Raw genomic sequence first — 26,815 nt, forward strand, 5'->3', positions numbered from 1 at the left:
TGCAACCAAACTGAATTGGAGATCCTTCATCATGCAGCAAGATAATGGCCCAAAACACACTGCCAACACCACAAAGGAGTTCATCAGAGGCAGGAAGTTGAAGGTTTTAGACTGGCCTAGTCAACCTCTAGACCAGGGGTATTCAAATCCAGGCCTCGAGGGCCGGTGTCCTGCAGGTTTTAGATGTGTCCCTGATCCAACACACCTGAATCAAATGGCTGAATTAACTCATTAGTATGCAGTCAAGTTCTCCAGAGTCCTGCTAATGACTTCTATATTTGACTCAGGTGTGTTGAAGCAGAGATATATCTAAAATATCCCTGCTCTAGACTTAAACGCTACGAAGCATTTACCTGCTAAAGAGGAGACTGAAAGGAGTAAATGCCCCCCCCCCCCCCCCCCCAAAAAAAAACAACAAAAAAACAAAAAATGCAGATGTTTAGTGATGTCAGTGAGTCACAGGCTTGATGCAGTTATTGCAAGCAAAGGATTTGCAACTAATTATTAAGTCGTATTCACTTTAATCTGTTTAAGTTTATCCGATAGTTTTGCTTGCAAGAAAATGGGTGGCTTCAGACAAAAGGTGCTATCTTAAGATTACACATGAAACTTTTTGATGAAGCTTATAGTTAGGGCTGGATCTGGTGACCCTGAACCCTCACTTAGTTATGCTGCAATAGTCCTAGGCTGTTTTAAATAAAACTGTATTGAAGGTGTGTAACGCAACCCAAGAAATCACGCTGTAGCCAACCCTGTTGGTGTCTGAGGGCTGGTGTCAGAGTCAGGACAGACAGAGTAACAGAGAGAGTTTGGAGCTTTTATCGCCAAGTTTACTCAGCCAGCTGTGGCTCATACAACCAAGTACTGCCCAGTTAGTGCCTGCAGAACAGGGCACAACAAGGGGTCATCACATGTGCTGAAATTGTCCCAAAATGGGCACTCGGTGTTGAAAACTTTAAGAACTGCTGTTCTGTAGTGAAGGGTTGTAAACAGTGACATCTAATGGCCAAGGACGTGTCCGTCATACTTCTGTTTCACTTTAAATTACATAAATATTTCCATAGAAACAGCAATGGTACCTAAATGATCCATTTTTAAAAAACACATGCAGTGCCATGGAATACAACACTTTAACACAACCGAACTCACGTCAAAGGACGCTTTATTTGTGGATGCATGCATGAACTGGTTTCAACTCTAGAGGGGGCTGTTGTTCAGGAAACGGGATTCAATTCAAAGCTGCAGGACGTGTAAGGTCATCGGCCTTCTCATCTTTGTTCTTGAACTGAATTTCTTTCACTTTGAATAGATGCCTCACAACCTGTGTCTGATGTTTTGTTTGGTTCCAAATACAGCAAGAGAAAGCAGCAATTCCTCAAATGTGAGAGGCTTGAACCAGAGAAGGAATGCCTGTTTGAAATCATTTCTTTAAAAATGACCAAACATGAATGGGCAAGAGTAAAAAAAAAAAAGAGAGAGAGAGAGAGAAGAAAAGAAAAGGAGAAAAAAAAGCTGTTAGTCGCATCAGCTCTTTGGCGGATGGCTATAAATACTGGAGTTAGATGGATAGATGTTAAGCTTCTTTGTCAGCCGCAGCCATTCTTGATGCTAACATGTGGGAAATGGCATCAGTGCCTTCAGAAACATTAAATCTACTCCTGTAGGTAATGTAAGGCCACCCTGCTGCCTTCGTCCCCGCGCTCTGTTGTGCAATCCGGTCAAAGCTTAAACTGATTGCCGGATTTGAGATTGAAAGAAAAGCTGGTCGAACCAAATAGGTGATGACCCCAAATTCTTATTTCTCCTCTCCACCCCCCCCCCCCCCCCCCCCCCCCCCCCCAGATATACCCTATTTCATTTTTCATCATTTTCACCCCCCTCCACCCCCATCTGCTCCATCCAAGATGAAGATTTGGCTCTGCTCATCCATCCGGCCCCCATGCAACCACTGTAATTCAATTTTTCCAATCTTTCTAATCTAAAGATTTGGTTTTCATTTTTCTAATACTATCAAGGCCAAATGGAAGAGGCGGGAGAGAGGATGTGGTGGTGGGTACACAGCTTGGGCCACATTTATGAATATTGTTTTATTCCTTGCTTGATTGCTAAGAGACGCTGTTGGACTTGTCCCTCCCCCTCTTTGTCTCTGTTCTCTCTTTCCCATAATGTCACTTTTGGCACATCCTCTTTTTCTTTCCCCCTCCTTTTTCTTTTTTTTTGCTTTCTTTTCTTTCCTTTCCATCCCCCTTGAGTCATACCCCAAAGTCCTAAATCATTACGATTATTTGGCCCTAGGAGGGGCAGCAGAGCGTATGGGGAAATTGTTAAATCCATGATGGATTACGATGTCCAGATTGTCATTCTGAATTAAAGAAAACAATAAGGAATATATGAAAAAGAAATATAAAAAACAATCATAAGTAGATTTAGTTCTCAAGGAGAAACTGTGTTATAATGACAAGCTGGGGGCTGGGGCTGGGGGCAGTACTGCATTCAATCACTGAATATCGTCTCGGCGCGTCATCTTAAAACCTTTGGTGGGTAAAACACGGCCAGGGTTAGCTGGGACCTGCGTCCACTCAATTTAGGCCCTCATCAGGAAGGCACTCGGCAGACATCTTGTTTGTCAGTTTGTGTTACTGCCCTCCTCCTTCAGCTACCTGGAGAGCAAAGGAGACTCATAATAGCTCATTCTGCTACTGTGTGTGTGGGTATGTGAGATAACGATTGTGCCCTCTTATCTTTAGTGCATTTTAGATTTTTACACATTGTGCTTACGCAGTTTCTTATTTATCTCCAAAAGTTAACTGCAATTCGCAGAACAATCATAAAAGGAAAAGGCCAAACAACGTGTGTTTCCACCCACCGCCAATATGAGAATATTAGGAGTTATTTGACTAATTGATAGCTGCAGTGGCACCATTACAGGAGACGACACAGCAGGATGATGCACTGAAACGGCACCAGTCAAACTCGTTCTTTGTTTCCCATTGAGAAAGCCATTATATGACAATTATTTTAATTAATTTTGGTGATCGGTATGTTGATTAGCGTTGCTCTAGGTCATCACTTTTGTTCTAAAAGAGTGTGACGTTCTTCGAAGACCAAGAGTGCTGAAGCTTGGAATGGGTGATTCTTGTCACTGGAGACCAACAGCAGCAGGCATGAAGTCTTAAATATTATTGATGCAGTAAATGCAAACGTGTGTGTGTGTCTGTGTGTGTGCAAGCTTGTGGTCTGAAGATGGGTACATTTGAGGAAAAGGTTGGATTAGTAAGAGGAAGACTATGTGGTCTCTGGAGAGATTATATCCTTAAGTCACCAAATGCTAAAACTCAGATTATATTTATGAAGCAATTGTTTTTGGTAATTCCTGGCATGTGGTCTTATTTTGAGTGCAGTGCTGGACTTTTGGTCTGTTTTTGTACTGCAAAAATATATTACATTTTTGCAGTACAATTTGCTGGAATATTAAACTTCCCGTGTTTTGGTTTGGGTTACTACACCATAGCAGTGCAGTAGTCTGAACATCCTTATAAACAGTATCTCTACACTGTTAATAAGGCTGTTCAGAGCCAACATGACATCACCCACTGGCTTGTGGAATGGCCCTAAGCCCTTTCAGCAAAAAAATTGACCACAGTACCATATTACATGGGGACAGTTTTCACCCCCATAGCTCAGTAAGAACATCCCTTTATGGACAGCTTCATAAATTTTAACACTGCTCGTGTTTTGTGGCTTCACTTGTGGTTTTTTCTATTTTGGTCTCACTAAATGGAGACTGAAGGACAGGGTGGCTAAATATAGTTATACCATTTACTTTGGCAACTTGAGTTATCCTATGGCCTAGAACTATATGGATGCACACATAGAGTGTCAATACTGAAACTAAACTTGGCACAAAAAGAAATGGAGTTTGTGTGGTTGGTTATTTCTTCGCTGTAACAATAAATCTCACACCGTTGGAAGGCCTGTTTAGTTCCCCTCAAATGCTGTCACATTTGTAAGGAAATTACATTTGTGGGTTGAGCAACTGTAAGTTGAGTATATGAGTTGCACCCATGAAAAAACTTGTCAAATCTTCCCTGCCAATGCCAAACAGCTTATTCTGCTATCGACTCTTGTTTGGAGCTTCTGGGATCCCAGGTCCTGGCACTCAGGCTTGTCATCATTGGGGACAGTCTCAATGCAGGGAGCTATCGAGATGAGATTCTGCAACCAGTGATAATCCCATATCTCCACAGGGACTGAACTCTATCATCCAAGATGACAATGCTCGCCCCACTGAGACTACCTCCAGAATTTGTGAGTTGAGGGGCTGGAACGGCCTTCCTGCTGTCCTGACCTCAACCCCACGGAACACTTGTAGGATCAACTTGGCCTTGCTGTTCATGCCAGAGAGACCAACACAACCACACTGGCTGACTTGTGACAAATGCTGGTTGAAGAATGGGATGCCATCCCACAGCAGTGTGTGACCAGCATGAGGAGAAAATGCCAGGCTGTTGCAGCTGTGTGTGGTTCTTCCACATGTTACTGAGGCCCCTGTTTGTTAAATGAATACGCTGTTAAATTGCCAACATGTTTTACTTATTCAGACTTCAATCATCCAATCAAGAGTCAACAGCAGAGTAAGCTGTTTGCCATTGGCAGAGAAGATTTGGCAAGTTTTTCATGGGCGCAACCGACATACTGAACTCTGCTGCTCAAGGCAACATAAACAGGCTTTCCAGCAGTATAAGATTTATTGCCAACAAGCATTGTTACAACAAAGAGATAATCAACCAAACACAAATTTCCTTACTTTCAGTGCAAAGTTTATTAGTTTTGGCACCGGGGGTGGGGATGAAATCAAACAAAGAGAGCCATACAGTGTTTGTTTATGCTCTTAAAGCCAGCAGTTACCCTGGCCTTAATGAGGACTTAGACTTCGCACGGACTTAGGCCACTGATCTTATGACTGACATACAATGGTTCAGTACATTTTCTGTTGTGGTTTCAAAGTCTTTGTTCTATTTATTTGTTATTTTATTACAGATTTTAATTTATGTTTAGACTACCTTTCACTAAAAGAGTGTTTTTAACACCCTGTCAGACAGCTGGTGTGATGTCCAGGATTAGATTAGGCTCAGCTGAGGTAAGGTTCAGAGAAAGGTCATCTGTAGAGGTGCAGCTTATCATAAAACATCAAGCTTTCTATTACATAATTTGATCAAACCTATTGACTCATTGGGAGTTAACTGAAGTCGGGTTACTGGGGCAATTTAATGTGTAGTTGAAATTTGAGGAAGAGCAATGCTGCAAATGTTGGTGCATTTACCAGATTGAGTAAAAATATCTGAATGAGTTACAAGAACAGACCACAAAACACAATAACAATTCCTGTGGCCTACTTTAGTCTGTAGTGATCCTTAAAGCTGAAACAATGTAATCTTCCAATAATTTAATAACGTTATTTTCATCATATGTTTGTCTCTGTTATCCTTGTCAAAGGTTCAGCTCGTCTGTCTAAAACAATACATTTGGCTTGTGTTTTCTGTCCCTGTCATACTGCCCGTTTTCTCTTTATCTTATGCAGACTGCCAAGAAAAGGCAGGGAGCAGTAAGAGTATTACATGGCAATATGAATCAGCATGTCCTGCTGAATTATACAGAAAGGTGCCTTGGCAGTATAAGAGGCTTAGAATTAAAAAAAAAAATACTTGGCACATATGTATGCATTGTTTAATTGATTGATGTGTGTTTTTGTTTTGAACAGCAATTTGCAGTATTCTTTTTTTTATGCAGTTGTTGAATTTTGTGAAAATCTTCTTTTAAAGCGACAGAAAAAATAGGAATATATATATATATATATATATATATATATATATATATATATATATATATATATATATATATATATATATATATTAAAAACAAACAAAAAGAAAACAAAAAACAGACTTTGGAGTTGTGTTATTGAGTCATGCATTTGTGCATTTCAGAGAATTCTCTTCACAGTCCACCTTGCTGATAGCAAGAATACTCCTTTTACCCCACATGTTCTCAAGAACTTCTACTTACTTTTAAATATCTCTGTATCTGTCTGACACCGGAAACGCTGATGTTAAAAATATCAAAGAGCTGCCTTCTACATTAGTATATTCAAGTTCCATAAAGAAAAAAACTCAACAGGTACTCAACGGGGAGAGATGTCTTGCTGAAAGTAGCACTCCTATCAATGAGAATGGTGAGTTTGCATCTTGTAGAATTTATAATTGCTATTAATGCACCGGAGAGCAGAAAGAGCTGTTCTGACTGTTGGAGAGGTTAACACCTCCTGTTACTATTCGGGCTTGAGCTGTGAAGCCTTTTTTCAAAGTTTTTTGCGGTTTTGCCACTTGTCGTGCAAAGAAAAACTTCCCGATCCTGTTCTAGAAGCACTAAGAGATGTAACACTTTCTCACAGAGTTTATTTATCCAGGTAAAAGTCTCATTGAGATTAAAAATCTCCATTTCATGAATGACCTGGACAACAGAGACTTGACCCATTGGTGTAGACAATCAGCCGTAACGCGTTAGCAGTTGACCAGAAAGAGTGAGATGGCCTGGCCTTCACCATAACTTAACTCCAGTTGAGATAGTTTGGGAGTACTTAGACTGTAGAGTGAAGTAAAGTAGCATACAAGTGCTCAGCACATGTGGAAACTCCTTCAAGACTATATATACTATAGAAACTAGAACAGATGTGTCCAAAATGTTACCAGCACTGCTCAAGCTCTTTGGTTTCTCGTGTCATGTATTATAGAGAATGAATCCACTCAGTGTCTTCAGTTATTATTGTTTGCAGTAATGATTGGGAAAATAATTGCTTAGGGTGGGATGTGAATAATCTAAACCCACATAAGGTCCCTGCTATATCTCAGAGTGATTTACAGTGGCACATGCCAACCTGAATGCTTAACCTTGCTTTAACTTTGCTGTCCTTCTTTAACCCCGTTGTTTCACCTCAGACTTGCTTCGCTGCCCATTTGACAGCTGTCCACAAGTGTCTTTGTGTACGTGCGTGTGTGTTTTATTTTCCATGCTTTGCTCCGTCAGTCCTCAGCTGACCTGCCGGCGAACCTTGACCGCTGCAAGTTCAAAGAATGCGTACGAGCTTATTTGTAGCGTGTCTGTGTGCAGACAGACGAGCGCGAGAGGCCTGAGATTCCTCGCCTCTGTCGCTCCTCTTTAATGCCAGTTATCAAACCGTCCTTTATTTTCATTCATCTGCTTTTGTTTGTTTTCATTTGTTTATGATGATTAAAATGTTTTTAAAAAGTTCTCTATTATCATTGTAACTTCACTCTCGTACTTCAAGCAGTTGCTCTCTTGTTTAGTTATTTATAGCCTCGGTGTGTGTTTCTGAAGAGGGGTCTTCTAGGAGCTCTATCCTCATCTTGATAAATGAAATTCCTTCACCCACTTTGGGGTTTTAGCAATGGCATGGCACAGATACTGAGCTTGAGAGACTCAGCCCATTGTTTGCCTTCAGTCACATGCATTTTTTTTCCATAAACAGAGCCTGAAGGTTTTCTGTAGGACCAAACGCACCTCTCAGGCCCCGCGTTAGATCTTTGCTGGTTTGCAAAATAACAGCATGCAGCGATGTAAAGGTCCGCACAGTTAAACCAAAGTCAACGACACACTAATACAAGTGAAGAACGTGAGACGTGATTAAGACCAGGTTATCACAGCAATTGTTGGCACATTTTCTTCATGCATAAAGAGAAGAGAAAGGCTAGAGGACGGGCTTGAGGAAACTTATGTTAGTTTGGTGAATTAGAAAATTCAGTCAGTCAGATGATGATTTCTTAAGTACTCGGGTTTTGGCGCTTTTTTTAATTTGAAAGTAAATCTTTAAAAACCTTTACAGTGAAGCACTTGAAACAAAGAAAGAGGAGAATATGCACCCTTGGTGAGGCGCTAATCACTGAGCCGTGTGCAAAACTCAACTCTGGAATCTGACGTTACCTTTTAAACATATACAGCATGTCAAAAGAGTTGACCTGTGCCCCCCCCTCTCTGACCTGTGTCAGCAAAGGTGGGGTAATGTCGATTAAAATGGAACATCCCCCATGCATCTCTTCCACTTGTCTGCTTAGAGGACAAATGTGAGGATGAAGTTAGTCCTTGTGGGTGTGTAGATGAAAAATATTTCAGTTGTGTGTCGCTTGATAGAACCCCTGGTATTCTTGAAAGGCTCTTATTGACACACTTAATGCCTGTATTGGACATGAGACACGCGGCTGACACACTCCCTCAAGCAAATGCTGAAAGTGTGTATATCTATGAGCATGTATTAATGTGTGTGCAAGCTCCCGTAACCGCACTGTGGGAGCCTTTATTGATTTCCCCACCAGATGTCTCTTTTCTCTGCTCGGTTGAATTTTACCATCACGGGGTGTCCAGTCGCTGCTCTCACACTGACTGATAACAGGCAGTCGAAAGAGGGAAAAAAAATCTTTCGATCAGCGAAAAGTTTAAAAGCTTTGATTTTTAATGGCAAACTTTCATGATGTTCTAACCTCTAAAAGCTGCGTTACTTCCTCCCATTGTATCTTTGAAGTGATCTGCAGTGACAGAATTATTTTATAGCCAGTTTGGCTGCTTTAGTGTTGTCTTTGACAATGTGACATTGTTGCAATGACTTTTCACACCTATGGAGCTAAGCTTATCAGGTAGCATTAATTGAAAAGCACTAAAAGTAAAAAAAAAAAAAAAAAGAAAAAGCAGACGCAGGTGTCCTCGAAACATCACTTTTAAATAAATTAATTCGCCCATTCTTTGAAGAAAAGAAGAAGCTTTGAATGAATTCACTTCTCATCATTTTTGGGAGTGGCTCTGGCTATTCATTAAATAAAAATAAGTAAGAAAAAAGAAGGCATGAAAATGTGAGTTACTGCAGACTGTAAAAAGTTCTTCTGTGGCTTGTTGTCATCAGCCAGGTATCAATATATAATATCAGTTCCTCTGTAATACAGTCTACAATGCAAGTTTCAAATCTCGAGTTTAAACATATTTTGTTTCCAAGGAGTCAGATTTCTGTTTTTTGTGTTTGGTTTCTGTTTTTGTTAAGCCACTTAACATTGACAAATGACTCATTCAAACATAAAAAAGGCTCCTAACTCAAGGGATGAATCAGTGTTGTGTCCTCACATAATAGACAACTTAGAAAAGATCCACTTTTAAATTGTATTTTTAGCCACTTTGCTACTAGCAGCCTGCCGCAAAAACACGTCATTTGTTTACATTTCTTTAGTTGAATCTATGAAAAAAATTCTGTGTGTTTGACAGACATATGATTTTATGTCTGTCAAACACAGCTTGACAGACATAAAATCATATTTTTGCACCAACGGCCAAAAACATGACACATGATGTGCAGTGTGTCCTTAAAAAAATTCAGGAAACTGGACAAGTGGAGGAAAAAAGATGATGTGGCAGGACTAAAAAATTATCTACAGCAAATGAACAGTTCAGGAAAAAATCCAGCAGACCTGACACTGGACCTGAGCTCTGACCCTTCAGCTGATTCTTCTACTGTTCACTGAAGCCTCATCAGAAATGGTCTCAGTGGAAGAGTGGCTGTCAAGAAGCCATTCTTAAGGAAGGGAAACAGGGCGAACAGGTACACAACAACTGGACTGAAATTCAGCCATCTGTAAAACATGGTGGAGGCTCTGTCATGGTTTGGGGCTGCATTTCAGCCAGAGGTGCTGGAGATCTTGTCAAAATTGATGGAATTATGAACACAGAAAAGTACTGTTACATTTTGATCCACCGTGCAATAACATCTGGAAAGCATCAGCCTGGCAACGGCTTCATTTTTCAGCATGACGATGATCCCAGACACACTGCCAGTGCAGTAAAAGCATACCTGGATAGAAAAACACACAATGGTCATGGATCAGTCATGGATTGGCCTCCCCAGAACCCAGACCTCAGCACAAGTGAAGCAGTGTAGGATCATCTTGAACAAATGAACAAAAGGCAGAAACATCCAAAGAAGAGCTTTGAATGTCCTTCAAGAAGCCTGGAGAACTATTCCTGAAGACTACTTAAAGAAATGAGAAGAAAGCTGCCTCAGAGAGTTCAGACTGTGCTGAAGAATCAACAAAGACTTTTGCACAGGGTGAGCATGGACTGTCAAATATTTTTGTGCTTGTTATTGTATGAAAAGCTTTTGTATGTACATTTTAATAGTAGCACCTTTTTTTCTGGCCAAGACTAAGTGTGCTGGTGCAGTAATTCTGTAATAGTGACTATCAAGAAAATGATGGATTCAGAGTAAAAAAAAAAGGTGAAGTCACTGTAATGGATTGTTCACCTAAATTAATATAGAAGTTACAAAATGCTTGAAAAAAAATCAAGGTCCCAAAATTTCACAGCAAAAGACATACAATACAATTACATATAGAAGAATAAAATAAGTCAAAAATATTCAGACAAAACAGTAACAAAATATTCACACTTTGGAGTAACACGACTAAAATATTTTTACAAAAGCTTGCTTGGGAGAATTGATTTAAGAGATGTATGATGAAAAATTACATTAATTCAGTTAATATTCAGTGTGTTAATCTGCTGCCCTGCGAATCCTAGAGTTGAATCTAGAATAGTATGGTTTGATGAGTTTGTTGTCGATTTTCCTGCATCCATGGATGCTGTAAAATCTTTTTGTTTGCTCGTTTGTTTTTCATTGCTGTAGGTTTGTCATCTTGGGCTAATAGATCACATAGTCCTTGTCCCCCACCTGTTTTCTTCTTTGTTGTAGTCTGTGTCAGATCAACTTTTATGTCCAATTTTTTTCCTTCACTTGAGAAAAGGTGAGTGTTTCAGGAGAAACTATATCCAAAACCTCCATTATTTCAGCCAGAGCCTTATTTTTTATAATTTCTTTTTTTTTCTTACCGTCAGTACTCTGGTGAAAACACTTTGGAAATCTGTGCCTTTTCTGGTTTCCTCTTTGAGTACAATTGTTTCAGTTTCTTCAGTCAGGCTTTCTCCTGCTTTCTTGCCCTTAGTGGTGCAGGCTTCCTTCTAATAACAATATCACCACTTTTTGCGTTTTACCTGGAGCCAAACACGTTTCCTTATATAGAGAAATAGTTGATGTTAATATGCAGAGTGCATAACATGTTGGTTCAGAATGATTCTGATTTGCTAACATATACATAGGGTAAGAACGAAATAGGCTGGTGCACGTTTGATAGTAATTTTGTGTACGCATTTGTTTTCTTTGTACAGGGCAAGAATGTTCCCATGCACATATAAGTAAATGAGGGCCAGTGTCCTTTGGAGACACAAGACCAAAGTGGGGATGTTTGCATGTAAAGGAAACAACATACTAAATGTAAATCTTTTAATTTAACCATATTCAAGTAGCCCTTATCTCATCTTATCTTAAATTATCTTATCTACCTAACTATATCCATAACCGCCATTATGTCAGCCACAGCATTCTTTTTTTGTTTTTGTTTTTATCCATCACGACTCTGGCTTCCTCTTCGGGCACAGTTGTTTCAGTTTCTTCAATTTCTTCAATCATATTTCCTGCTATAGAGTAATGTGGGTCTGGCAGCATGCAGGTTACATGTAGACTGTATGATGGATTGATGGTTCCAAATGATTCTGTTTATGGTGGTAAGAGCAAAATTGACATCATTTGGACAGACAAGACCAAAATGAAGATGTTTGACCATAGTGCACAGCACCACATTTCAAAACAAACAAACAAACAAAAAAGAAAAGAAATACAGCATGTCAGTACAAACACGTCATATCAACTGTCGGCACGGTGGTGCAGGGGTGATGATTCGGGCTTGTATTGCAGCCACAGAACCATGGCACCTTGCAGTCATTGAGGCAACCAATTAAGAATTTAAGAAGATGAGAACAAAAAAAAAAAAAAAAAAAAAAAAAAAAAAAAAAAAAGAAGATGAGAACATATTGCAGTCAATCTGGAGACCTAATAATTTCACATTTTTGATCTCTTCAGTTTTGTTCTACAATGTAGAAATGATTAAGAATTAGAAATAAAGAAAAACCCCTTAATGAGTAGGTGTGACCATACTTTAGCTTGATACTGTTCGTTAGCATCTATGAGGTTGCATGTGGCCTTTCCCACTCGGTGGTAATGGAGAGGCGTTATCACCTACCTGAAACCTCCACATCAGCGACTGCATCCATACTTACTAGTATTCATCTTTTTCTCTTCATCCTTTCTGCCTTTGACATTTGACTTCTGTTTCTTAGCCTTTTATCCACAATCATCACTAAAGGTTTTCTCTCCTCTGTTCTTTTGTCGCCTCTTATTTTTCTCCCCTTAAACTGATCTTTTTCCCTCCTTTTATGTGATGAGAAAGTGCAGTCTTGGTGTTTCAGTTTCATTTCAAAAGCTCATATGCGTAAAGGGAGACAGACAAAGATGCCAGTGAATGTTACACCATGTATAAATGCGTGCGAGTGCCAGGAGAACATTGCATTGAAGCACCAGTGAACATCTGGCCTATGTGCCAATGATTGGTTGGGGAAGTTCCTCAGGATATAACACTTGAAAATGTCTTGGCATGTTCACGACAACAGCAGTGCAGTTTGTGCAGCGTGCGTGTGTGTGAATGTGTGTGTCTGTGTGTTAGGTAGAGACAACTGTTTTCTGTGAGAACATGTACTGTTAATCATATTTAAGATGTGTGTTTGTGAGGGATGATTGAATTGTTTGCACGAGGAGACTTGTTTGTGAGTTTAATCTAATTGCATTCTTATGCCGGTGTGTGAGTGGTGATTGTACAGTACTTGTGTGTGAAATTGTATTCTTGTGTGTGAGTGCTGGGAGCTTTTACTTCCCACCATTAGCTCTAAACTCTTTTTTTGAGCAGGCGGCTGATTCTTCCCTTGATTACTATTTGGACTTGCACTCGTTTACTGAGCACCATCTCTCCTTTGTTTTATCTGTCCTTTATTCCTCTTTCTCTGGAATTTTATTTTCTTTCCCCGTGCTTCATAATCATCTTACTTAGGTTCAATTAGAGGTCAGCGGGACTGTCTCTTCTCTCATATTCACCTTTTCATTCACTTCCTTTTTTTTCTGCTTAATAACTTCTTCTCTCCTTTGTGAGTCTCACACCCTGATCTCCTAATAGGTTACACATGCGTGGTTTTGTAAACCACTGATCCTGTCATTTGTGTTCATGTCTGCCCGTAAAGGAGGCGGCGGCCCTCGCTGGCGACGTCTGCCTGGTCGAGGTGGCGGGCGGCGGGCCGTGGAAGATGCGGCAGGGTTGTTAAAAGTGTTGTTAAGAGAGTGGCTGGCAGCTGTTCCTGACAGGTTGGGGATGGAAGGACAGATGGTGTTTGATTAGCGAACAGACCGCTGATGGAAGGAGGGATGGAGGAAGGAATGAGGGAGGGGGGAAATGGATTCCAGTTTGTAAGTGTGATGGTGGTGGGGTTCTCTGACTTAAGGATGGATGGAAGGATGATGAACACATAAGCAGTGAAATAAGCAATAGCCCCACTGATGTCAAGCTGCATGTTTTTAACTTAAAGCTTTTTAAGTTTATAATAAAATCGGGGTTGATGGGACACAATACATGTTTGACAAAATAGTTGAGATGTTACAGGACAGATAAAAAAAAACATTTTGTTTGCAGAGAAAGGTGTAAAACGGAAAACAGGCTGAATGTGGGGTTAAAGGGAGCCCAACCTAATGGAGAAACAAAGGGGGATGCAGGGCGTGTTGGGAGAAGTCAAAGCGTTTTACAGCAGCTGTTCCAAACAACAATTAGCTCCATTCACCTGGGTGCCATCTTAAAGAACTGATGCAAATAAACCTGCAGAGCTGGCTGATTAAAGTCTGTTCAACAAGCTAACAGTGATCGTTGTATGCTGTGATGGTCCGATTAAGTCAGTCGTTTATTTGAGTGATGCGTTTATGTCAGTTTGTTAAAGTAATAATTAGAGCTGATTTTAGCTTCCCAACAGGTCAGACTGAGGTCAGACGGTGCCGAGGTTCTACCTGAGTTGCTTGAAAAGACAATGAAACCAGTATCAAACAGCGATGGGAGAGCCACCTCTGCTCTGCAATGGTGCAGCGGAGACAGTTTAGACAAAGAAATACACCTATCAGTTTCCAGCTACATCATCTTTATTGGCATCAATGTTCACGGTGTAAAGAGCTGAGAGCTGAAGTGCTGTTCTCCATGCTTATGATCCATTTTCACAGTTCACTAGACTGTGTGTGTGTGTGTGTGTGTGTGTGGGGGGGGCAACTATTGAAGTCTGTTACAAAGTTACATTTTTTGGTAATAAAATGGAATGTCGATGTTATCAAGACATTGGTCGTGTTTGACATAACGGTTAATTTTACCAAGACTAAAGAGAAAAGAAGAGTAGAAAGTTTTTATGGTTTCTGAGCAAATATGCTTTGTGTTTCCTGATATCTCAGGTTGCTCACCAGCTGTATAATATGGATCTGAAATGTGCTTCTTTATATGTTGGATTTATTTGCCCAGTCCTCTTGTAGGTCATCTTCTCACCCATCTCTGGAACACTTGTAGTGCAGCTGCTGTTGTTCGAATCCTCCTCGGAAGCCCTCTTCTGCACATGTGCACTGGATCTGTTCCATTGTGTCAAAACAGCAACCTTTCTGCTCTAGTTTCATTTTGGGGACGAAGATGAAGATGCCTAATGTTTTGTTAGTGATGGGCAAAGACTGTTTTGTTACGAGGTGCATGACAGTGAGATGGCACGCCCCCCCCCTTCAGTGAGGTGGTTTTTGCCACATTTTATCCCTCAGAATCAGAGTCAAACTCCACGTTCACAGTCAGAGCACAGGGGGAAATTTGTGTTCATGGACGGCAACGCTGTGATTTTGGAAACACAAAAACAGCGACTCGTTCCTGGAAAATGGATTGGTACTCATAGAGTGTGTTTCCACTACTGACATTTATAAATGTGCTTTTTTGTATACTGACCTGCTTTGTCTATCATTCATGCACACACTCACACAGATGCATCGGGGGCAACTCAGGGTTCAGTATTGTGCCCACAGATGTGACATGCTGAGTGGAGTAGCAGGGGAATTGAACCACCGACCTTCCAGTTGGTAGATGACGCACTCTACGTCGTGAGCCACTGCCACCTGAAGACGCTCTGAGCCAGTGCCCTCAAAGCTTGCACCCTTTAGACTCTCCCAGTGAAAACTGCTGTTTGCTCTCTGACTTGTGGCAGATCTTCAGCATGAAGGTTACGTGTGTTTGACACAGAAGTTAATATTTGCTAATGATGAAATCACGTAGACACACATTAAAGTGGTCAGCACAGCACTTCCATGGACTGATATAACCAATGAAGGAGCACTTTATGAAGGAGACTCCCTGAAGGTTGAATCACAAAACCTTTTGCTCACCCTTCAGATACCCACATATGTCATATTTGATCATTGCCAAGTTGAAATATGCACATGGTCATTGTTATACTAATGGAGTAAATGTGAGTTTCTCTGTCTGTCCAATCTAAAAACATATCATAAAAACATGTTTGAAAGATGTTTACAGGAATAACTGCAAAGATTGGGGGGGGGGTCATCTTCATCAGCCTAAGGTGTATTTGGTGCACTTTGTAGTGCACACTATGGCTTCAAATAAGAAAAAAAATTGGTATTATCCAATAAAATGGCATTTTGAGCTGTTTAATTTAAATTTTGTACTTTTTATTCATCCTACATCCCAGAATATTGCTTCCATCTCCCAGTATTGCAGTGGACGTGAATAAACACACACACACACACAAACACACTACAGTCCACTTTAATAGCAGTTAACACAGAGAAGACGCAGCTATTAGAATTATGTTGAGGAGAGATTTTCTTCATAATAAACTGTCTCCGTACTCCATAACAGCAGCTATTACCCAAGATGAATCACTGTCATGCCATCTCTGTAGACAGTAAGTGTGTTTGTGTCTGCGTAAGTGTGTTTGTGCTTATGATGGGGTGATTGAGAATGAAACAATCATCAGGCCAACACAAACACAGCTGTTTTATTGTTGCGCTGCTCAGATGTGCTTTCGCAGGCAGACGGCATGTGTGCGCGTACATGATCATATAGAGCAAAGAGTGACCCTACCTCCTGTTCAGCCCCTCCTGCTCAAATGAAAAGCTCTGGCAGAGTAAAGCTAATGCACAAGATCCCCTTTTGCCTCCTTTCCTGTGTATCTGCGTTGTGCTGTTTTTAAGCTGAAATCTGCAACTTTTTGTTTAATGTGTCTTTATTATACCCATCTGTGTTGCAGATGCTGCATACCAGTAAAAGCTAAATTAAACACATTTGCATTGCACCAACCCCTTAGCAGCTTGAATGGGCAAAAAGTCGCACATTTCAGTTTTAGGGTATCAAATATTGGTGCTACTAATCAGTATCATCGTTTTGTGCTGCATTTTATTTGAAGTTGTTTTTGCCCTCACCAGCCAGGATGAAGGTCAGCCTACCAAGAAGTCCCAGCAAGTCGGTTTACCTGAATTTTTATATATTATATCTTTATGAATGCAAAGAAAAACAAACCCCAAACCGTTTCAGCAAATTGTAGCAATAAAATAAAAAGAAATCTCTGCAAAGTGGATTCAAACTTTTGGTCTCATCTCTCGCAACACCACAGCTGGCTGTACTGAGCTAACCAGCTGTTGTGCTCAGTGACAGTCCACAGGGTTGTATAAATAAGTTTTCCAGGCAGCATACGATGAGACAGGAGTATAATTCACATGTAGATAGAAATGACATAAATGTGTTTTTCATATTTAATATACATTTCTATTGCCTATCCAGGTCTGGGTCACTGGGGTAGCAGTCTGAGCAGAGAGGCTCAGACCTTCCTCTCCTCCTCCTCCTCCATCACTTTGTGGGGGGACACCGAGGTGTTCACAAGCCAGCTAAGAAATGTAATCTCTCAAGCCTGCCCTGGGTTTGGCCTGGGGCTTCCTCTCAATAGTTCATGCCCAAAACACCTGACCAAAGAGGTGCCCAGCAGACATCCTAACCAGATGCCCAAACTTCCTGATCTGGCTTCTTTTGATGAGGAAGAATAGCAGCTCTACTTGGTGGGTGCCACCACTTGTACCTGCACTCTCATTCTGTTGGTTAGTAGGAACGTAGATTGACTGGAAAATCGACAGCTTGAATATCCTTGAGATTTGCATCCAGATTTGTAAGAGAGGGTCTGACTGGACCACCGTTCCCACAAACGCACCCCTCCCATCTCATATGTAAGTTGACGTCTTTGCTGTCGAACAGCAACCATTTTTTTTTTTTTTTTTTTTGGTGGAGGACACAGTGTCCCTGTCACAGTGATGTTTGATGGCCCTGTGTTGTGATTATTCTGCCTTGTTTTCTTTAAGGTAGTCTCAGTTTTGCTGAATGCAAACCAATCACATTATTTACTTCCATACTTAGCTTTGTACAGTGACAGCGCCGCGGTTTTCAATTTTCATGCTTGGCAAAACTTCCTGTGTGTATATATTTTTTGTTTGTTGAATTCAGTCCCCTCTGACTTCTTCATAGAGGCAAAAATGTTAATTGAAACTGGATTATTACAGGAGACATAGCTTTACAGAATTATAAACTGTTTTATTATGCTGGAGCTCTGGCAGTATTTATTTGCTGTGCGTGTGTTTGTCAGTGAGGGAGAGAAAGGGAAAGGCAAAAGAAGGGAGAGGCACATTGAGTGCTGGCACTTAATCCCATGCTGGTGATGGTGGTTGGCATTGTGTGATGCCAGTTAGTGTTTGGCGCCAGCACACAGAGGGCATGGTGTGTATTTGTGTGTGTTAGGGAGGTAAGTGGCGTTAGAGGAGGATAGATGAAATAAAATCTGTGCGCTAAGAAGCGAAGAGGAGACGGGAGAGGTAAAAAAAAATAAAGGGGGAGGAGGAGGAGGAGGGGAGTAATATCAGTGATGGAGGGGTTTGAGAGGATGAACAGAGGAGGGAGAGGGGAGTGCAAAGTACGGTAGGGCAACGAGGGCAGGCAGGCCTCGTCCCCGTGTTTTTGTGTGCGCGAGTGTGAGCCCGTACCTATGTGTCTTTTTGTGTGTGTGTGTGTGTGTGCGTCTGTCCCTGCGTCTTTGTACTGCCTAATCTAGGCGTCAGCAGCTTTTTGAGGCTTTTGTGCTGACAATAATCACACAGCGCTCCTCTTTTCAATTCATCAGCAACAACAACAACGGATCACATGTCCCCTATACAGAATCCAGAGAGTGAGAGAGACCGGGGGGGTGGGGGGATCGGAGAGAGGGCATGGACCGAGTTAAAGTGGCCATCGCGTTGCCTAGTTACTGCTTGGGTTGACGGCGAGTCGTTGTGTGTGTGGGCAGGCATTCAAACGGTCAACGCCCTCTGCACCTCAGCCGAGCGCAAACAGAAACCAGGAAGAAAGCAGCGACAGACTCACAAACGACCTCCAATATATATATTTGTTTTTTTGTTCAAAGAATAATTTATTTCATGTTGCAATTTGATGGATAAACAATGAGTAAACCACTGGTCAAATCTGTAGCAAGCATTAATAATAATCATCAGAATAACATTAATAGGAATAATTATTTCAGTTATAAATAATAACAATATCAGAGTGATCAGAGTATTTATTACATCTATACAAGCTACAAAGATCAGCATTTTTGTTGTGTCTTTTTGTTTTTTTTTCTGCTGTTAAAACCTTAAACACTTCACACATGACCTGGCCGGTGCAGCTGCCCCTCTCAGCTGTCCAGAGTGGAGAGATTAATATCTGGGGGTCCATGTTTCCCCCAGCTGGTTTGGTGCTTTTCAAGACTGAAAGTTTACAAAGTGGACATTTGTACATTTTTTTTATGATTGTATAACATAAATCTCAAATGCTGATGTCATCTGTGGGTGTTTCCAAAGATTAGCTCGTGCCAAAGACCCACCTTCTGTTTTGTGTCTATGAATCAGGTGTAACTGAAATGAAAACACATCACCTTAAAAATATATCGAAGTGGTGGGCTACAGGGTGACCAACATATCACAAAAATCTGCATCAAAACTCAGCGCCACATATGCAAAATATTACAAAGAAAACAGTGAATGATGTTATCATTTTGACACTGGTGTATGTGGTGACAGATTATAAAAAGGAGAGCCAGAACAGATTGTTTGTGGCCGTGCATTATACGGTTTGTCCACCAGAGGGAACTGACATGATTATTTTCCTGTTTAAAAAAAAAAAAGAAAAAAAAAAGAAAAAGAAAGAGGTCCTGTCCAGTAAAGATCATGCTCATAAATCTTAAATAAAGACATTTTAAGGAACACCAGCACACGCAGCAGGTGTATGGGAGATCCGAACCAAAAAAGAAAAAAAAAAAAAAAAAGCAGCTGTTGAATTCACGTGTTGGAGCAGATTTTGATTTATTTCTTAAGTTGCTGGGGATTTTCATCTGAAATGTATGTGTGAAAAGGAGGTTCTGTCATCTGCTGATGAAACTCTGAAAATGAAGCAAATATTGTTTCACAGGCTTTTATTCTCTTTGTCTCTGGTTCATCTAACTTTTCAAAACTGACATTAAAAAAAAAGGGGAGTATGATAAAAATAACTCAGATATGAGAGAATTACATAGAAAATATGGTGAATTACTCAACTCTGATGCTCTGGACATGTGAAGGGGGGGCAGCCAGAGAGGGATGGGGCCAGGAGAGCCACACAGTCAATATAGACACTCAGTAAGTCTCAGTACAGTAAAAGGAGGTTTAAGTAAAAACGGGAGAAAAATGAATTGGAAAAAACAACAACTAAGTTTTTTCTTTTTTTTTTTTTTTTTTTAATTTTTGCCCAGTTTAGGTTCAGGTAAGGATTTGGGAATGCTACTGTGCTTTCCTATGAGGGGTGCATTTGTGTGAGTGGGTCTTTTTGTGTGCATGTGTGACTGAGGGTTCATAGAAGAGAGGATGAAAGCTTATACAAAGGAGGAAAAAAAAATACACAAACCACTTTTGTCTCAAAAATGTCCATGTAACTTAAAAACATCCACAATAAAAAGATTTTTTTATATATATATTATCTTCTTTATTTTTAGTTTGCTCCCCAACTTAAAGTCACAGGTTGAAGATTCATCCAAACATCTTGTTCCTCTAGAGAAGAATGAAAAAGTTTGAACAAGGTGGAGGAAAAAGAGAAGGAGGGGTTTTCAAGAAGGAGGAGCTTCTCTGTAAGTTCAGTGAGGTTCGATTTCTCACCGTTTTGCTTTTTAGTTTCCCTCCAGCAAAATATGTTAATTTGAGCATCATCACACTCTGGGTCCGAACCCTCTGCCTCATTCAAGAGGGATATCTTATCTTCGTAAAACATCTTGAGGGTGATTTTGTTTGTTAAAGATGGGCTGACCAAAGGACAACCATGAGCAAACCTCTCTGGCAGCCTCCAAATGGAACCACCTCAAACGTCTGCATATCTTTATGAACATCACATACCTTCAAACGCATTTCATTACAGACCTCCATCTAGTCTAACCCTGCACCTTCGGTGGCATTCTCCCACAGTCTTCTCACTGTCCGTGGAGGTCTGTCTTGCTTACTTTGCTTCCTCCCTTGGCCTAGTCAGTCATGGAGGAGCTCCTGTAGACAGTTGGGGGATTTGAAGACCTCGGGAACTTCGCTGTCCAGTTTGCAGATCACTTTGTAGATCGCCTTCTTCCAGGATGGGTCCGCATCTTTTCCGGCCACGATGGCATTGAAGAATTCACGGAGAGTCACCTGGGCCACCTCCAGGAATCGATCAGGAACCTGGAGGAGAAAAATGACATCACAGGTGATACGACCGCCTCGATCTTTCAAAGGAGAACTTCCCATTTGACCCCCCCCTTTTTTTTTTTTTGCTAAACTAAAGGTTAAATTAGTTTCAGCATTTCTTCTGCACAAGCAAACATGTTTCCCCCTCAGAGAAGCTGGAGTGCAAGCAGAAAATAACTCAAAACATGTCAAATTATGTGGACACCAGAACATTGCAGCCATATGTGATTGTTGTATACAGTGCCAAAACTATGGATATTAATCTGCTGCAGTAACAGACGTCACTCTTGTGGGAAGGCGTTCCACCAGATGTTGGAGCATGGCTGCTGGGACAGCAAGAAGAGGATCAGTGAGGCCTGATCATATTATTAGAGTTGATTTTAAATTCATATTAAATTGTATTATATTAATGGGTGACTTGAGTCTTTGGAAGATGGAAGCTGAGGTTCTGGTTTTTTTTTCTACATCAATCAGATTTTTTTATATTTAAGACCAGAAAATAAATGAACAAGAAAAAAAATCTTGCATAACTGTTAGAATATTGATAATTCCACAGTTTGGTTTATGCCATATTGCAAATGCTATGACTAATACCAAACAACACAATGTCAAAAAGGAGAACTGACATAGAGAAATGATGCATAAATCTTTAAATAGTGACCAGGTTGACTTCCAATATACTGATGACGCAAAATGATGAAGAAATAAGTGTGCGGCTGTTTCAGGTGACCATATATTACCATTTCTGTCACTGAGTTCTTCTTCAGAACTTCCCGTACATGTACTTCCTCATTCTTAACAACCCCCAGATGTGTGTGTGTGTTTGTGTGTGTATTTGTTGTCAAAGTTCCTTATGGGCACACACGCACTCTCACATAATGACAGATCACACACCCAGTCTTTGACAATGGCAGGTGAACAGTTGTGTGTGATCTGTCAGACTGTGTGTGTGTGTGTGTGTGTGTGTGTGTGTGTGTGTGTGTGTGTGTGTGTGTGTGTGTGTGTGTGTGTGTGTGTTAGCTAAAGTTTCAACAAAAATGAAAGGATTGCAGGGATCCAATTTGTCCTTTCCAGTGCGCGCTTAAATATACTGACATCAAGGCTTTTAGTGTGTTTATGTGTGTGTGGATTTTAATGCTCTGTGTGTGTGTGTGTGTGTGTGTGTGTGTGTGTGTGTGTGTGTGTGTGTGTGTGTGTGTGTGTGTGTGTGTCTTTGTGTCTGACAGCAGAACAATGGCACATAGAGAGATGCATATACAAACACACACATTTTTCATTCTTTTTTTTTTTTTCTTTCTACCCTTTCTCCCGGGGGCAAGATCATACAAAGACACCAAACAACCTGACTGGGATTCTCCCTCCTCCCTGTTTCCCTTTTTTTTTTTTCCCTTCTTTTTTGGCTCTTTTTCTTGCATGCAGACACACAGACACCCAAACACACACCCGTGCACACTCATATAAACAGCATTTGCTCAGTCCACAGTAGGAGCAGGCAAGGTACACCCACCTATCCACCCCAACAAACTCACACACATGTAGAGGACAGCAGAGAGCTGTCTGGGTGTAACCCCCGTCAAGCGTGGCAGGACATGCCAAGGTTAGCTGCCACCAGAACGGATGAATCACTCCACGCACGCACACACACACACACACACACACACACACACACACACACAGACATGCAGTCACACACACTCACATTCTAAATGATTCCCTGGACTCTCATATACTCTGTCTACCCTAACCTACCCTCTCTCTTTTTTAGCTGCCCCCTTGAGACCACAGTTATTTCAGTGAGGCCCTCTGTCATTGTCTTAGTGTAGACGCTACTGTACACACACAAGACATACATGCTCTCTCTCTCTCACACACATAAAAGTTGAAACTTTCCAGGTGATATAAAAAGTTTAGACACACCTACTCAAAGTTTTTTTTGGTTATTTATTTTAAGTAGATTAAAGCTGGCGTAGGGGAACCTCCTCTGAGGTCTTTTTTAGACTTTATGGCACATAAGGGGAGACTTTTTGGACCATAACAAGTGACTCGTGTGTTATAAAGTAATATACAGAGCAGAGGAGTGTGTGTGTGTGTGTGTGTGTGTAGGCAGTAAGGCCTCAGTCACCTGTCAGCGACCTCCCTGTAACCTCTGGTTGCTGGTGATTAATTCTGATATTTGGCTTCACAAATTATTCTAACTATACTCTTCAGGGTAAAAGTCATTTGTTGAACCTATTGCATCACTACAATTTAAGCCGCAGCCACACAGGCCCAAGAGACCGGTCAGCAACCACCGGTCACTAGAGAAAAATGGGTGTTCCCGGACCGGTTGGCGAGGTGTTGCTAGCTGCTGCTAAAAACCGCATTGTGATTGCTTTGGTTGCCCGTGGTTTGCATGGAAGCTATAAACTAGTCTGCAAACACTCACTAACTACTGACTGAGTGCAGCACAAACCAGAAACACTCGATTATTCAGCAACCTGTTAGCTTTGATCACAAAGAGGTACATTAGGACATCCCTCTTTGTGACCAGCTTTACCTCGCGGCTGCCATCAATCTCCAGAAACCGCTCGCCAACATCTCAGAGATTTACTCTGCAGCTTAACTGTGGAAGACATTAAAATTTTTAGGCAAAATATGCTTTACATTTTATTCTTCTGAGTAGCTCTGCCTCTGCTTTGATAACAGCTTCGCCCACTTTTAGTGTTCGCTGTTCGAGCTCCATGAGGTCATCACCTGGAACGCTTTCCCTACACTCTTAAAGGAACTTCTACATATGGTGTGCACTTGTGTTGGCTGCTTTCCCCTCACTTTGGAGTGGAGGTCAGATGCAGAGCACCATCACTCCCCTTGGTTAAATTGTCCTTAAATATAGAGCTTAATTCATAAGTCAGAAAGCCCCGCAGCTCCAGAGAGGCTGCTGAAATGGAAGACAGGCATAAAAATGCACAGTATATTAGACAGGTGGAGGTGTGTCCTGCTGATAAACAAATGAAGGATCCATCTGTAGTTACACTGTACATAAAACAAACTATATATAAGTTATATTACCACTCATCTTGCAGCACTTTAATTCTATTAACCTACTGCATGCTTTCTGTACATAATACAATTATTTTCACTGTTCTGCTGAGATGCTAACTGCATTTTATTGCTTTGCACTTTGCCCAGTAACAATAAATCTGACTCTAATCTAATCCGAACTGTGTATTTGGGGGTGAAAAAAGCTGCATCCATATCTGTAGAGATATCAGTTAAAGTCAGGGCCTCATTTATAAGGAATACAAATTCCTTTTTAACAAAAACTAGATCACGCTTCCCCATGAAACCTCAGGGGGTGCCGCTACACACTTGCTTTACCTTTGCAGGAAAATAGACAAAACCGCTAAGTCAAGACGCTGTTTAATGGTTGCTGCGAGGCTGCCCGTGGGACGAATAAAAGTTGAAACCTCAGCTTGATCTTTAAGATGAATGTGCCTTTGAGGCGCCCTCTCCCTCCCAAAGTACACCTCTTCATCCTTCAGGTGTTCAAATTTGCTCTTCTCTGAAAACAACACAAATTCCCTCTGTTTCAATGTCTCCTCCAGTACGATGGATTTCCTCACTGGCATTAAGATCCTCTACATGTTTGACTGCTACAATTCGCTTGTATGTTAGCAGTGTGGAGGATATTGTGTTCTGCGATGCTTCCTTAACACCTAAAGAAATGTCCGCAGTTTGTGATCGATCATCTGGAACTGCAAAGGGTTGCGAAACAAAAACCGTTGAGCACAGTTGGGCCGTAAGACATTCGCTGACCTTGACCTCTAAGCGCCCCCGCTGCGAGTGTCTCTGTGATGCGGCTCTGTCACGGCCCTGTTCAGCGTGATGATCGGTGTGCTTTTGAAACGTTTCAGGATGACACGTGTCATCGCTGCGGCGGCGAGAGGACTCAAAGTGCTGAAGCGAGACGACAAAAAGGACACCGCTGACTCAAAGAGCAGCAGGGAAACACGGGAAGAAAAGAAGGGAACAAAGCGGGGAGGATATTGTGTGTGTCCGGTTTGGGTGTCGGCTTAACTGGACAACCGCACGCACGCACGCGCACACACACACACACACACACACAGACACACACACACACACACAGACAGACACAGGCGCATACTTGGGTCCAGATGCCCAGATTTGCCTGGCCATCGTAAATCAGTCCAATAAAGAGATCTAAATTAGGCCATCATCAATACAGATGGGCATGTTTTCCCTGCGTGTGTGCGTGTGTGTGTGTATGTGTGTGCATGTGTGATTTACTCCTGGCTAGGATCTTGATTTGGTATCTAGTTGCCAGGAGAGAGAGAGAGGAGTGGGGATTGGGGGAAAGTGGGAAGGAGAAAGAAACCTAAAGAGGAAGAAAGATACTTCGTTCCCAGTAAACATAATTCGCATGATTGCTCCGGTTTGGTGGGTAAATATTGGATGAAGGGAGGCTCAATTACTCTCTCTTCACACACACACACACACACACACACACACACACACACACACACACACACACACACACACACACACACACACACACACACACACACACACACACACACAGATGCGTACGCACAGAAGGACAAGAGCCTGTAAATCTCTAAATCGCTGCCCAACAAAGAGGCCTACTGGGACGCCCTTGCTCCTGTTTTTTTCCTCTCTCTCTCTCTTTTTTTGTGTTCCTCATCTCCTTCCTTTTCCTCTCATCCACTCGCTCCATCCCTTCATCATCCGCCTCACAGGCTCATCCTCCCCTGATCTCTTCTTGGAAGTTTATTCTTATGAGAAATCAGCGCGTTTGTCATCAGTGCATCACATGCAAATTCATGCCCCTTGCATATGGACATGCTTGAAAAAGCTCTTCTGTTGACACACTTAATCCTGGTCCACCTATTCTCTTCTTACATTTGTAAGTTTATCTATTATCAGCTGAAAGGAGGGAAAAAAAATGTATTAATTTATCTCGAAATAGCTTCGCGAGTGAAATTTGAAGAAAAAAAAAAAAAAAGACATGATAATTTGTAATCATTTGACTTAAAGTATTTAACCAAGCTGGTCTAGTTTAGAAGCAGGGATTTAAGAACATTTTGAATTTGCTGTCTGGGGCGTTTTATGTCTCTAGCAGCAGTAAAAGCAACTTATTTTGGACTGTGATAACTGTGCTGCTGGCACACACACTGATAGTTTGCTGTGGCTGGAAACACAAAGCAAAGCTCACTACCAAAAGAAAAATGTCACCACCCATTCTGAAAACATGAACGTGACCAGTAACCACTTAGCAACAGTGACGCCTGTTTACTAATTTAGTCTTTTTTTTTTTAAAGAGTGCAGGCCACAAGCACAAAAGGACAAGGTTGCATTAAAAATATTTTTAGAATAAAAGGAGAGCCCTTCATAAGTAGGTTGTTTCTTTTCGGATACTTTGCCCCATTTTAACACATCCAGCAGATTTTAATTAATAACCAGGAAGAGTAAAACTGATAGTTATTACCTGACAAATAAACATCTCTTAGAGACATTTTTCTTTTTATTTGATCTTTATCTGGTCAGTGACATTCATCCACACACATAAACTTTCAGCACCCACAGCTTCTTGCTCACAGCAGCCCAGCTTTCCTCAAACCCAAACAAAGTTGTCCACACTGAGGGAACACCTATGCCTTTTTTTTTGTTTGTTTGTTTTAAAATGTGTAACTGTGCTCCTAAAAGACATTTCGGAGAAGCTGTTGATCCGGGTCTACGTCTGGAAACACTCACGTTTGCTTCCTGACTGGGCCGCAGTCACAGCATCAGAGCAGCGAAAGCTTCACGTCACTGTCGTTGCAAAGGAAGAGCTCTTTGCCGTTTTTCACTGGCACGTGCAACTCTCTGATTTTGGTTTGCAGTGCTCATGATCTGTAATGCGATACATGTGTTTGTGCCTTATTAAGTCTTAAAAAAAAAAAAAAGAAGAAGAAAAAGAAAAAAGTTTTAAAA

General features: G+C 41.2%; 1 pseudogene; it reads right to left on the reverse strand.

Annotated features, from left to right (window-relative positions):
• Positions 1-18,540: 18,540 nt before the first annotated feature.
• LOC115790871 (prospero homeobox protein 1-like) overlaps positions 18,541-26,815 on the reverse strand; it is a 39,014-nt pseudogene continuing 30,739 nt past the window's right edge.

Source organism: Archocentrus centrarchus, chromosome 2, assembly GCF_007364275.1.
Source record: "Archocentrus centrarchus isolate MPI-CPG fArcCen1 chromosome 2, fArcCen1, whole genome shotgun sequence".
Taxonomy (NCBI): Eukaryota; Metazoa; Chordata; class Actinopteri; order Cichliformes; family Cichlidae; genus Archocentrus; species Archocentrus centrarchus.